Genomic DNA, 12,782 nt, shown 5'->3' with positions numbered 1-12,782 from the left:
GTTTCATCTTCAGTATCAGGAGACTGGGCTCTGCCAGTACTCCTGTTGTTCTCTTGCTGAGGATCTACACATTCCATGGGTCCTGTGGCTGCTTTCAGAGGCAGTGCAAAGACCCATGGCTTTCAATGCAAGTTCAAGAGGATCCGACACCAAAGTGTCAAGAAGAAAAAAAGAACAATGGAAGAGAATGCCATCGGTAATAGGTCAGAGCTTCTGCACTGGAACTCTCACTAGCAGATCACAGCTCTGGGGTAATTCCTGGTATAGAACTAGACAACATGCAGACTATGATTTTATTCAGTCTGCGACCAGGTTTCATTCTACCTCCAACATGCACACTTAGTGATTGCACCCTGTGATATGTGAGGAGATACACACTAGAAGATGAACACCAAGAATTGGTCAGGTTTAGTGCGAAACATGATCATTCAGTTTTACTATCAGTAAATCAATCTCATCATATGGAACATATGCCTATACCATGGGTACTTACAATTTATAACTAAATGGTGCAATTTGATACACTGGCAAGATTCACCAAATGGATCTGAAATTAGACATATCTGGGAAAACAAAATAAAAAAACCACATCCTCTTTTACTCGCTTTACTGCAAAGTTCAACAAGCTGGCCCACCCCACTGAGGACCCAAGAGTGCTGACCCTGACCTCAGGGTCATGTTTTGCTTTCTTGCAACCCGGGAGAAGGAGGCCAAAGCGATTGACGTGCAATGCCCTCCCCTGTCCTTGTCACCTGTTGGAATAATGGATGGACCAACACTTCACTTACATCAGTGACTTCCTCTGCAGGAAAACACAAGCTGGAAAGGGTGGGGGATGTTGCGAGGCAGTTAACTGTGATATTTATTCTCAAATATCCCCTTCACTTTCCCCTACTTCATTGCAGGAACTCAGAATTACATAAATTCATATCAGTGATACTAGCAGCTATGTAAATTTGATATATTAGTAATTCAGACATGATATAGACAGCTTTAAAATATACAGTTCGATTGGATGTCTGAAAGTATGCTCTGTTTATTCAGTTGGTCCAGCCCAGTTTAAAAAGAAACTGAATGAAGGCTACAAATATAAGCCTAGAAATGAGTGTGTACATTGGCAGACAAACATATCGTTATGACAATAGCTGGTGAACAAAGCCATCAACTCTCATTCTGAACAGGTTAGCTCCTCTTAGTAGACAAAACAAGGGCGGCTCAGTGGCGCAGTGGTTAGCACCGCAGCCTCACAGCTCCAGGGACCCGGGTTCGATTCTGGGTACTGCCTGTGTGGAGTTTGCAAGTTCTCCCTGTGACTGCGTGGGTTTTCGCCGGGTGCTCCAGTTTCCTCCCACAGCCAAAGACTTGCAGGTGATAGGTAAATTGGCCATTGTAAATTGTCCCTAGTGTAGGCAAGTGGTAGGGAATATGGGATTACTGTAGGGTTAGTATAAATGGGTGGTTGTTGGTCGGCACAGACTCGGTGGGCCGAAGGGCCTGTTTCAGTGCTGTAAATAAATAAAATAAATAAAAAAATCAATCCTCTGAATAGGTTCAATGCAAATACCACAGGGTAATTTCTATGCAATTGATGTTAAAGCAAAGCCAGTAACCAGTTGACTTTAAAAGGATAACAACACCATCTTCTACAAAGAGGCAGAAATATGCTCCCCTTGCACTGATTCAGTGATCTGTATTTCCACACTTCCATGCATTTATACAGCACCTTCAATAGTTAAAAACATCCCAAGGCACTCACAGAAGGTAGCATGACAGATGACCAACAGCTTGACGAAAGAGGTAAATTTTAAGGAGACTCTAAAGGAGAGGTGGTGATCTTCAGGGAGGGAATTCCAGAAAGTCATTTCACAGGACACTGGAACCAGAGTGGAAACAGGAAGGGTCTCAAAGGAAGTAGTTGAGAACACTGCAGATGCCCCAACTATAACCTTGCAAAGTTGTCTCGAGTTGGGAACTGTTCGTTCAGATTGAAAAATTTACCTATCACTTAGTTATTGAAGATAGGTGACAGAGGGAAATCAGGGAACCAGTTAGCCTAACATCTGTTGTCGGGAAATTACTAGAGTCTATAATTAAGGATAAGGGTGACTTAAAAATTTCAGCTGATCACAGGAAACCAGTATGGATATGTAAAGAGTAGGTCATGCCTAATGAACCTGATTGAATTTTTTGAAGAGATGGCTAAAGTAGTAGACAGGGGAATGCTAATGGGTATTATTTACATGCACTTCCAGGAGACATTTGCTCAAGTTCGTCATATAAGACTGTTAACTAAAGCTGAAACTCATGGAACTGAAGCAAAATTATTGACTTGGTTAGGAAATTGGCTGAGCAGCAGGAGACAAAAAGTAGAGATAATGGGCAGATACCCTAATTGGCAGGATATAACGAGAGGCGCCCTGCAAGGATCTGTGTTGGGGCCTCAACTATTCACCATTTTTATTAACAACCTATATGATGGAATAGAAAGCAATATATCTAAATTTACCGACAACACAAAGATAGGCAGCACTGTAAGCAGGGAAGAAGGAAGCACAAAACTAAAGTGATATTGATAGCGTCATTACATCTTAGAAGTAGGCCATTCAGCCCATCGAGTCCATGCCGGCTCTCCGTAGAACACTCCAGTCAGTCCCATTCCCCCACTCTATCTCCATAGCCCTGCATGTTTCTTTTCCTCAACTGCCCATCCAATTTCCTTTTGAAATCATTAATCATTCCCACTTCCACCACCCTCATAGGCAGTGAGTTCCAGGTCATTACAACTCACTACATTAAAACGTTCTTCCTCATATTCCACCCCACCCACCTCCCCAAACCCCACATCTCTTGCCCAAGACCTTCAATCTGTGTCCCCTAATCCTTATACCATCAGCTAATGGGAGCAGTTTTTCTTTGCCTACCTTATCCATACCTGTCATAATCTCGTACACCTCTATCAAATCACTCCTCAATCTCCTTTGCTCCAAGGAGAACAAACCCAGTCTCTCCAACCTAACCTTGTAGCTAAAATTCCCCATCCATGGAACCATTTTGGTAAATCTCCTCTGGTATCATCTGCAAATGTTGAAATTTTATTCTATTTCAATATTCATTTATATTACATATATCAATATCAAAAAAGCAGTGATCCTAGCCTTGAACCTTGGGAAACATCACTGCCACTGTCTATAGGACTAGAATACAAGGGGACAGATGTCATGCTTCAGTGATACAAAGCCTTAATTAGACCACACCTGGAGTACTGTTAGCAGTTCTGAGCACTGCACATTAGGAAGGACACATTGGTCTTAGAGGGAGTGCAGCATAAGTTTACCAGAATGATATCTAGACTCCAAGGGTTAAATTACGAGGAGAGCTTACAGAAACTAGGTGGTATTCCCCGGAATTTAGAAGGTTAAAGGGTGATCTGATTGAAGTTTTCAAGATATTAAGGGGAACAGAGAGGGTAGATGGAGAGAAACTATTTCCACTGGTTGGGGAGTCTAGGACTAGAGGGCATAGTTTAAGAGTTAAAACAAAACCTTACAGGATAGAAATTGGGAAACACTTCTTCATGCAAAGGGTGGTAGAAGTCTGGAACTCTACTGCAAATAGCAACTGATGCTCGATCAATCGTTAATTTTAAATCTGAGATTTATAGATTTTTGTTAACCAAAAGCAATAAGGGATATGGGGCAAATGTGGGTATATGACGTTTGGTCGCAAATTAACCCTGATCTGACTGAAAGCGGGACAAGCTCAAGGGGCTAAATGGCCTATTTCTGCTCCCACGTGGAATGTGAACATGGCAGCTGAACTTCGTAAGCGCTACACAATAGCTAAATACCTGCAGATGCTGTTTGGCTTCTGAACATACGAATGCACAGATCCAGCATCACATGCTAAGCAGATCAGGTCAAGAAGCACTGGGTCCCCCAGTAGGGTAGCCCATGAGGAACTGTGTTTATAACAGGAGTGCTAACAGTGGGAGAAGCACTCAGCTGTCTCAATTACACTCTAACCTGTACAAATATTGCAGTGTGATGAATAAGGCACATAAAGCATTTGACTACTGATAAAAATTTGATGCGCAATCTCACTTTGTTTCAAAGTGATAAAAGTACAACACATGCAGCCTACAATGAGCAGAGTGCAGTCTATTGCTTCCTGGCTTAGTAACACCAGTCATATTCAAATTTCACACCTTTACTTTATTCAAACAACCTTTAAACGACCATCTCAAGTTTTACACCAGGCCGTGTACATTAAGTCTCTGCCACATTACTCATTAGCTCAAAGCACAAATGTAAAGGCTGTGTCTTAGGTGACTGAGCAGAATGCTGGTCTCCCAAAGGTACACTGGAGAGACACTGCCTCTGAACTGACAGTATCATGCATAGCTTTTGATGGGGTCCTGCATAGGAGATTGGTTAAGAAGGTCAGAGGCCATTGGATCCAGGGCAATTTGGCAAATTGGATCCAAAATTGGCTTAGTGGCAGGAGGCAGAGGGTGATGGTTGAGGGTTGTTTTGCGAGTGGAAGCCTGTGACCATGATGTTCCGCAGGGATCGGTGCTGGGACCCTTGCTGTTTGTCGTGTACATTAATGATTTAGACGTGAATATAGGAGCATGATCAGTAAATTCACAGATGACACAAAAATCGGTGGTGTCGTAAATAGTGAGGAGGAAAGCCTTAGATTACAGGATGATATAGATGGGCTGGTAAGATGGGCGGAGCAATGGCAAATGGAATTGAATCCTGAGAAGTGCGAGGTGATGCATTTTAGGAGGACTAACAAGGCAAGGGAACATACAATGGATGGCAGGACCCTAGGAAGTAGAGGGTCAGAGGGACCTTGGTGTACTTGCCCATAGATCACTGAAGGCAGCAGCACAGGTAGATAAGGTGGTTAGGAAAGCATATGGAATACTTGCCTTTATTAGCCGAGGCACAGAATATAAGACCAGGGAGGTTATGATGGAGCTGTATAAAACGCGAGTTAGGCCACAGCTGGATACTGTGTACAGTTCTGGGCACTGCATTATAGGAAGGATGTGATTGCACTGGAGAGGGTGCAGAGGAGATTCACCAGGATGTTGCCTGGGCTGGAGCATTTCAGCTATGAAGAGAGACTGAAAAGGCTGGGGTTGTTTTCCTCAGAGCAGAGAAGGCTGAGGGAGGACCTGATTGAGGTATACAAAATTATGAGGGGCATTGATAGGTTAGATACAGTGAAACTTTTCCCTTAGCGGAGGGTTCAATAAAAAGGGGACATAGATTTAAGGGTAGGGGCAGGAGGTTTAGAGGGGATTTGAGGAAACCTTTTTTCAACCAGAGGGTGGTTGGAATCTGGAACACACTGCCTGAAGGGGTGGTAGAGGCAGGAACCCTCACAACATTTAAGAAGTATTTAGATGTGCACTTGAAACGCCATAGCGTACAAGGCTACAGGCTAAGCGCTGGAAAATGGGATTAGAATAGATAGGTGCTTGATGGCCACCACAGACACAAAGGGTTGAAGGGCGTTTCTGTGTTGTATAACTCTATGACTCTATGTAACAGGGTTGCATACATTGAGCGGCCACTGCACTGCATTATGTTGAAGTAACAGTGAGGGTTGACGAGGTTGATGATGTGTAAATGGACTTTCAAAGGCGCCTGCAGGAGTACCGTATAATAGACTTCTTAGCAAAATTGAAACCATGGGATTAAAGGGGCAGTGGAACTGTGAATAAGAAATTGGCTGAGAGAGAGAGAAAGCAGAGAATAGTGGTGTATGGCTGTTTTTCAGATTGGAGGGAAGTGTACAATGGTGTTCCCCAAAAGTGGGTATTGGACCCTTGCTCTTTTTGATACATGTTAATCGCCTGGACTTGGGTATACAGGGTATAATTTCAAAGTTTGCAAGTGATATAAAACTTGGAAATGTAGTAAACAGTGAGAAGGATAGCAACAGACTTCAGGAGGCCACAGACTGGTGTAATAGGCAGACATATGACAGATGCAATTTAATGCAGAGAAGTGTGAAATGACGCATTTGGTAGGAAGAATGAAGACTAGCAATATAAATAAAAAATATAATTTCAAAGGGGTGTGGGAACAGAGAGACGGGGGTGTAAGCACACATATCTTTAAAAGCAGCAGGACAAGTTGAGAAGGTTGTTGAAAAAGCATACGATATCCTTCCCTTTATTAATAGAGGGATAGAGTACAAAAGCAAGGCTAAACCTTTATAAATCACTGGTTAAGCCCCAGCTGAAGTATTGTGGCCAATTCTGGGCACCACACTATAGGAGGAATGTCAAGGCCTTAGAAAGGGTGCAGAGGACATTTACTAGAATGGATGTAGGACTTTAGTTATTTGGAGACTAGAGAAGCTGGAGTTCTTCTTAAAGCAGAGAAGGTTAAGGTGGCATTTAATAGGTGCTCAAAATCATGAAGGATTTTGACTAAGTAAATAAGGAGAAACTATTCCCAGTGACAGAAGGTCAGTAAATAAAGGACATGGCTTTATGGTAATTAGAAAAAGACCAGAGACGAGATGAGAAGAACGCTTTTTTGTCATGAGTTGTGATGATCTGGAATGGACTCCCTGAAAGTATGATGGAAGTAGATTCAATAATAACTTTGCAAGGGGAATTGAATAAATACTTGAATTGGAAGCATTTCACATTGTAGGTGTCACTGGAGAGGCCAACATTTGTTGTCCATCCTTAATTATTCTTGAGAAGGTGGTGGTGAGCTGCCTTCTTGAATCATGGTAGCCTCAATGGTGAAGGGACTCCCACAATGCTGTTAGGTAGGGAGTTCCAGGATTTTGATCCAGCAACAATGAAGGAAGGGCGCTAAACGTCCAAATTAAGATGGGGTGTGACTTGGAGGTGATGGCATTCCCATGCATCTGCTGCTCTTGGCCTTCATGGTGTTGGAAGTCGTGGGCTTGTGAAGTGCTGCCAAAGAAGCCTTGGCAGGTTATCAGACCATGATTTGTGAAATTGGACTCCCACTGTTCATATTGCAATCTGGTCCCAATAGAACTTGCTATTTTTTACTAGTTTATTGTGATGGGCAAGTGCTTTCACTGCTACAGATGCCATGGAACCTCACTGCAAAATTCACCCCTCCACCAGTTGACTGATAATACTTTCCAAATCTTTCTATGCACAATTTCACCATTTCAGCTTTGCCCTTCCAAGTGGCTACTGTCCCAGTAAGAAAGTCTCGAAACATTAAACCATGGCCTTGTTCAGGCAATTGTTAAAAATTCCAAGGCACTACTAGAAGAGGAGCAGTGAGTTCTTGGCCAACATTCCAACACGCCCAAAAAAGGATGAACTAGTATCTCAGCTAGTATTTTGAGATCTTGCTGTGCACAACATAGTTGCAATAGTTAGCCACATTACAAGGTACTGCACTTATATATAAAGCAGAGATCAAAGAACATCACAGGCGGCCATTTGGTCCCCCCGCCTTTTCACCATAGCGCTGCAAATCTTTTCTCCTCAGATAATTATCCATTCCCTTTTGAAAGCCATAATTGAATCTTTCTCCACAACACTCTCAAGCAGTGCACTCCTGATCTTAACCATGCGCTGCGTAAAATAGTTTTTCTTTATGTCGCCTTTGGTTCTTTTGCCATTCACTTTAAATCAGTGTCCTCTGGTTCTTGACCAAAGGGAACAGTTTCTCCCTATCTACTCTGTCCAGACCCCTAGAACTATTCTCCCAAATCTTTTCTGCACCTTCGCTAATGCTTCTTAAAGTGTGGTGCCCAGAATTGGACAGAATACATCAGTTGAGTCCAAAGCAGTGTTTTATAAAGGTTCACCATAGCTTCCTCACTTTTATACTCTATGCCTCTATTTAATAAGCCCAGGATCCCGTGTGCCTTATTAACTGCTTGCTCAATCTGCCATGCCACTTTCAATGATTTGTGCGCATATACCTCCAGGTACCTCTGCTCCAACACCCAATTTAGAATTATACTCTATTTTATATTGCCTCTCCTTGTTCTTCCTACCAAAATGTATCACTTCACATATCTCTGCATTAAGTTTCATGCGCTACATTTCTGCCCATTCAACCAGCCTGTCTATGTCCTCTTGAAGTCTATCACTATGCTCCTCACAGTTCACAATACTTCCAAGTTTTGTGTCATGCTTGACAGGTCTAAGTGAATATCAGACCTTCTCTTTTAATAGAATGGCTCATCACCTGACTGAAGCAGGAGCTCAGGATGATGAACCATAGAGTCAGCTTTGTTGCTGAGAACGAACTGGTTGGGTACTGCACAGGTCAGGCACAGCAATGCCAACAGTATAATCAAGCTTTTGCTTCAGCGGCACAGTGGCGCAGTGGTTAGCACCGCAGCCTCACAGCTCCAGGGACCCAGGTTCGATTCTGGGTACTGCCTGTGCGGAGTTTGCAAGTTCTTCCTGTGTCTGCGTGGGTTTTCGCCGGGTGCTCCGGTTTCCTCCCACATCCAAATCGGCCGTTGTAAATTGCCCCTAGTGTAGGGAGGTGATAGGGAATATGGGATTACTATAGGGTTAGTATAAATGGGTGGTTGTTGGTCTTGGTGGGCCGAAGGGCCTGTTTCAGTGCTGTATCTCAAAATAAAAAAAAGCAGACCATGCCAAAAATACAGGGTGGAGGCCTTTCCGATGCCTATTAGCATGTGGTGAATTCTCAACATCCAGTACTGTATGTGCCCTTTCCATCTGCCCCTCAGTAATAAGCAATGCAAATCTGCCCAAATATACTTTAAGAGTGACCTCTGAACACAAGGTTTCAACTGCTGATGTGTTATCAATCCAATAGTTGAAATATTAACAAGGGTGGTGACGTAACTATGTTTAATCGGCTAGGTTTGTCTTACACAGTAACCATCTCACCAAACCATTACTGCAAGCTGGACAGAACTGGACTAGCTGCGTGCAGCTGAGGGAACAGATGGTTAATTAGCTACATTCATTTTCAAGCATGCTTAACTAACAAGCATAATGTGTGCTCTTCACTATCGACACACAGCGATTTGCTTGCTATTTACGTGCGCAAATTCCGGTGACTTCTATTTGCTCCACTCTCCTTGTACCTGTTAGAATGGACTGCACAGGTAACACCCTAAAGGGATCATTTTCACTGTTGGTGGGTAGCAGGTCAGCTGCCCATCAGACATCCTGTCTCATTTTCCTTTCCATTGAAGTGAAAGTTACTCCTCAATGTTACAATCTCTCCATCATATATGGGAGTCTGCTTTCCTTAGAAGGAAAAAAGCTCAACAATAATTTGTATTTAGATAGCACCTTTCACACAATAAAACATCCCAAGGCAATTCACAGAGTATTATAAAGCAAGATTTGATACTGAATCACATATGGACATATTAGGGCAGATGGCCAAAAGCTTGATCAAAGAAGTAGGTATTAAGGAGCATCTTAAAGATGGAAGGAGAGGCAGAGTTGCAGAGAGGTTTATGAAGGGAATTCCAGAGCTCAGCCACCAATGGTGGAGCAATTAAAATTGGTGACAGTCAAGAGTTAGAACTAGATGAATGCAGATACCTTGAAGGGTTGTGGGACTGGAAGAGATGAGAGAGAGAGAGGGAGGAGCAAGGTCAGGATGATATAGATGGGCTGGTAAGATGGGCAGAGCTGTGGCAAATGGAATTGAATCCTGAGAAGTGTGAGGTGATGCATTTTGGGAAGACTAACAAGGGAATATACAATGGACGATAGGACCCTAGGAAGTACAGAGGGTCAAAGGGACCTTGGTGTACTTGTCCACAGATCACTGAAGGCAACAGCACAGGTAGATAAGGTGGTTAGGAAGGCATATGGGATACTTGCCTTTATTAGCCGAGGCATAGAACATATGAGCAGGGAGGTTGTGATGGAGCTGTATAAAATGTTAGTTAGGCCACAGCTGGATTACTGTGTACAATTCTGGTCACCACACTATAGGAAGGATGTGATTGCACTGGAGAGGGTGCAGAAGAGATTTACCAGGATGTTGCCTGGTTTGGAGCATTTCAGCTATGAAGAGAGACTGGACAGGCTAGGATTGTTTCCCTTAGAGCAGAGAAGGCTGAGGGGGGACATGATGATTAAGGTATACAAAATTATGAGGGGCATTGATAGGATAGATAGGAAGAAACTTTTTCTCTTAGCGGAGGGATCAATAACCAGGGGGCACAGATTTAAGGTAAGGGGCAGGAGGTTTAGAGGGGATTTGAGGAAAAACTTTCTACCCAGACGGTGGTTAGAATCTGGAACACACGACCTGAAGGGGTGGTAGAGGCAGGAACCCTCACAACATTTAAGTAGTATTTAGATGAGCACTTGAAATGCCATAGCATACAAGGCGACGGGCCAAGTGCTGGAAAATGGGATTAGAATAGATAGGTGCTGGATGGCCGGCACAGACATGATGGGCCGAAGGGCCTGTTTCTGTGCTGTATAACTCTATGACTCTAAGATCTTGAAGAGATTTGAAAACAAGAATGAAATTTTTAAAAACTGAGGTGTTGCTTAACCGGGAGCCAATATAGTTTAGCAAGTCAATGGTGATAAGTGAACGGGACCCGGTCCGAGTAAGGACACAGGCTTTGGATGATCTCAAGTATACGGAGGGTAGAATGTCCGAGGCTGGCCAGTGGCATCTTGGAATAGTCACACCTAGAGTTAACAAAGACTCGTATTAGGATTTCAGCAGCAGATAAATTGAGGCAGAGGCAGAGTAGGGCGATGTTACAGAAATGGTCTGAGTGATGGCTCAGATGTGTGACTGGAAGCTCATCTCAGGGTCAAATATGACACCAAGATTGCAAACCGCCTGGCTTTGCCTCAGACAGTTGCCAGAGAGAGGAATGGAGATTTTTTTTTAATTCATTCCTGAGATATGGGCGTCACTGGCTAGGCCAGCATTTATTGCCCATCCCTAATTGCCCTTGAGAAGGTGGTGGTGAGCTGCCTTCTTGCACCACTGCAGTCCATGTGGGGTTGGTACACCCACAGTGCTGTTAGGAAGGGAGTTCCAGGATTTTGACCCAGCAACAGTGAAGGAACGGTGATATAGTTCCAAATCAGTATGGTGTGTAGCTTGCAGGGGAACTTGCAGGTGGCCGTGTTCTCATGCATCTGCTGCCCTTGTCCTGCTAGATGGTAAAGATCGCGGGTTTGGAAGGTGCTGTCTAAGGAGCCTTGGTGCGTTGCTTCAGTGCATCTTGTAGATGGTATACAGTGCTGCTACTGTGCATCGGTGGTGGAGGGAGTGAATGTCTGTGGATGGGGTGCCAATCAAGTGGGCTGCTTTGTCCTGGATGGTGTCGAGCTTTTTTTTTTTTTTAAAAGAGATACAGCAATGAAACAGGCCCTTCGGCCCACCGAGTCTGCGCCGACCATCAACCACCCATTTATACTAATCCTACATTAATCCCATATTCCTACCACATCCCCACAATTCCCCTACCACCGACCTGTACGAGGGGCAATTTATAATGGCTAATTTACCTATCAACCTGCAAGTCTTTGGCTGTGGGAGGAAACCGGAGCACCCGGCGAAAACCCATGCAGCCACAGGGAGAACTTGCAAACTCCGCATAGGCCATTTCAGAGGGCATTTAAGAGTCAACCACATTGCTGTGGGTCCGGAATCACATGTAGGCCAGAGCAGGTAAGGACAGCAGACTTCTTTCCCTAAAGGACGTTAGTGAACCAGATGGGTTTTTACAACAGTCGATAATGGTTTCATGGCCATCATTAGACTAGCTTTTTAATTCCAGATTTTTATTCATTGAATTCAAATTCCACCTTCTGCCATGGTGGGAGGCTCGGGAACAGAGCTCATGGCGGGGTCCAAAGACAATGGCTTCAGTCTTCCTAATTAATAACTGGAGGAAATTTCTGCTCCTGCTCAGTACTAGATGTCTAATGCTTTAGAGACTGTGGAGGGGCTGAAGGAGGTGGTAGTGAGGCAGAGCTGGCGGTTTCAACATGTGTGTGAAAATTGATGATGTCTTCAAAGGGCAGTATGTAAATGTGAAGTACGAGGGGGCCAGGGATAGGTCCTTCGGGGATTTCAGAGGCAACGGTGCGAGAGCAGGAAGAGACGCCATTGCAGCTGATTCTCTGGCTCCAATTAGACAGATAAGAACAGAACCAAGTGAGTGCAGTCGCATCCAGCTGGACGGTGGAGGAGAGGCATTGGAGGAAGATAGTGTGGTCAACTGTGTCAAAGGCTGTCGACAGGTCAAGAAAGACAAGAAAGGTTAGTACCTTTGTCAGTCACATAACAGAAAATGTGAAAATTCCCATTCCTATTTAATCTGGTGCTTACATCACTCACACCCTTTTTAAAGATAAAAGCTAATGCAAGTGACCAACAAACTTGAACAATGAGAAAAAGAATGAGAACCAGTACAAATACAAAATGCTTGAACAAGATTGGAGATTAAACAAATATGTGCAACAGACACCCAGAGATAACAGTTGAATCAGTGTCAATTGGCACCTTTAAAATCAAAATCTACTGAGAATGGAAATTAGGAATTGTAGAGATATTCACACTGCTTGGTATTTTATTGGGGAGAGGAATCCTTAAAATAGGGAGCAGGGGAGATTAACCAGGTCAAGGAGGAAAGTAGGCTTGATGGGCTGAGAGGCCTTCTTTTTCACTCCAGACTTTGTTCTTAGATTGAGGCTCCCTAAAGCTTACAACAGACTATTTTACAACTAAAATCTTAGTATTTTCAACTAAAATTTAAACAAGTCACAAAAACAA

At 43.6% G+C, this 12,782-nt stretch overlaps 1 protein-coding gene across 3 annotated transcripts in view; it reads right to left on the bottom strand.

Annotated features, from left to right (window-relative positions):
- The window catches only part of braf (B-Raf proto-oncogene, serine/threonine kinase), a 154,042-nt gene that overhangs the window by 81,304 nt on the left and 59,956 nt on the right, over positions 1-12,782 (bottom strand). The window lies entirely within an intron of this gene.

Source organism: Heterodontus francisci, chromosome 18 (assembly GCF_036365525.1).
Source record: "Heterodontus francisci isolate sHetFra1 chromosome 18, sHetFra1.hap1, whole genome shotgun sequence".
Lineage (NCBI taxonomy): Eukaryota > Metazoa > Chordata > Chondrichthyes > Heterodontiformes > Heterodontidae > Heterodontus > Heterodontus francisci.
The sequence above is the reverse complement of the archived record's forward strand: the minus strand, read 5'-3'. Positions and strand labels throughout refer to the sequence as shown.